Source organism: Arachis ipaensis, chromosome B9 (assembly GCF_059453495.1).
Source record: "Arachis ipaensis isolate K30076 ecotype BB chromosome B9, ASM5945349v1, whole genome shotgun sequence".
NCBI lineage: Eukaryota > Viridiplantae > Streptophyta > Magnoliopsida > Fabales > Fabaceae > Arachis > Arachis ipaensis.
In genome coordinates this window covers 85,255,301-85,257,296 of record NC_142444.1, presented here as the reverse complement: position 1 = coordinate 85,257,296, position 1,996 = coordinate 85,255,301, and the positions used below count along the sequence as shown (strand labels likewise).

Here is a 1,996-nt window from a genome sequence, read left to right as displayed (position 1 = left end):
GCAGAGAGAGATCCTTGAGTTGTAAACACAAGGTTGTCCTCATTTATTTGAAGGATCAATTCTCCTCTGTCCATATCAATCACAGCTCTTGCTGTGGCTAGGAAGGGTCTTCCAAGGATGATGAATTCATCCTCATCCTTCCCAGTATCTAGGACTATGAAATCAGTAGGGATGTAAAGGCCTTCAACCTTTACTAACACGTCCTCTACTTGTCCATAAGCCTATTTTCTTGAATTGTCTGCCATCTCTAATGAGATTTTAGTGGCTTGCACCCCAAAGATTCCCAGTTTCTCTATTATAGAGAGGGGCATGAGGTTTATTCCTGAACCAAGGTCACACAGAGCCTTAAAGATCATGGTGCCTATGGTACAAGGTATTAAGAACTTTCTAGGATCCTGTTTCTTCTGAGGCAATGTCAGTTGATCCAGATCACTTAGTTCATTGGTGAACAAGGGAGGTTCATCTTCCCAAGTTTTAATGCCAAATAATTTGGCATTCAGCTTCATGATTGCACCAAGGTACTTAGTGACTTGCTCCTCAGTGACATCCCCATTCTCTTCAGAAGAGGAATACTCATCAGAGCTCATGAATGGCATAAGGAGGTTTAATGGAATCTCTATGGTCTCTAGTTGAGCCTCAGATTCTTTTGGTTCCTCAGAGGGAAACTCCTTATTGATCACTGGACGTCCCAGGAGGTCTTCCTCACTGGGATTCACGTCCTCTCCTTCCTTTACAGGTTCGGCTATGGTGATCAATTCAATGGCCTTGCACTCTCCTTTTGGATTTTCTTCTGTATTGCTTGGGAGAGTACTAGGAGGAATTTCAGTGATCCTTTTACTTAGCTGGCCCACTTGTGCTTCCAAATTTCTAATGGAGAATCTTGTTTCATTCATGAAACTCACAGTGGCCTTAGATAGATCAGAGACTAAGTTTGCTAGATTAGAAGCATTTTGTTCAGAGTTCTCTGTCAGTTGCTGAGTGGATGATGGAAAAGGTTTACTATTGTTAAACCTGTATCTTCCACCATTATTAAAGCCTTGTTGAGGCTTTTGTTGATCCTTCCATGAGAGATTTGGATGATTTCTCCATGATGGATTATAGGTGTTTCCATAAGGTTCACCTAAGTAATTCACCTCTGCTATTGCAGGGTTCTCAGGATCATAAGCTTCTTCTTCAGAAGATGCCTCTTGAGTACTGTTGGATGCAGCTTGCATTTCATTCAGACTCTGAGAAATCATATTGACTTGCTGAGTCAATATTTTGTTCTGAGCCAATATGGCATTCAGAGTATCACTTTCAAGAACTCCCTTCTTTATAGGCGTCCCATTACTCACAGGATTCCTCTCAGAAGTGTACATGAACTGGTTATTAGCAACCATGTCAATGAGTTCTTGAGCTTCTGCAGGCGTTTTCTTTAGGTGAATGGATCCACCTGTAGAAGTATCCAATGACATCTTTGATAGCTCAGATAAACCATCATAGAATATATCCAGGATGGTCCATTCTGAAAGCATGTCAGAAGGACACTTTTTGGTCAGCTGCTTGTATCTTTCCCAAGCTTCATAGAGGGATTCACCTTCTTTCTGTCTGAAGGTTTGAACATCCACTCTAAGCTTGCTCAGCTTTTGAGGAGGAAAGAACTTGGCTAAGAAAGCCGTGACCAGCTTGTCCCAACAGTTCAGGCTATCTCTGGGTTGAGAGTCCAACCACACTCTAGCTCTGTCTCTTACAGCAAAAGGGAAAAGCATGAGCCTGTAGACTTTAGGATCTACTCCATTAGTCTTAACAGTATCACATATCTGCAAGAATTCAGTTAAGAGCTGAAAAGGATCTTCAGATGGAAGTCCATGAAACTTGTAGTTCTGCTGCATCAGAGAAACTAATTGAGGTTTCAGCTCAAAGTTGTTTGCTCCAATGGCAGGAATGGAGATGCTTCTTCCATGTAAATTGGAATTAGGTGCAGTAAAGTCACCAAGCATTCTCCTTGCATTATTAT

At 41.7% G+C, this 1,996-nt stretch overlaps 1 non-coding gene across 1 annotated transcript; it reads left to right on the top strand.

The window, feature by feature from the left end:
• Positions 1 to 1,508: 1,508 nt before the first annotated feature.
• LOC148545300 (small nucleolar RNA R71) lies at positions 1,509 to 1,616 on the top strand. The gene has a single exon (XR_015901442.1). It is a non-coding gene; the product is annotated as a small nucleolar RNA R71 (small nucleolar RNA).
• The last annotated feature ends 380 nt before the right edge of the window (positions 1,617 to 1,996 follow it).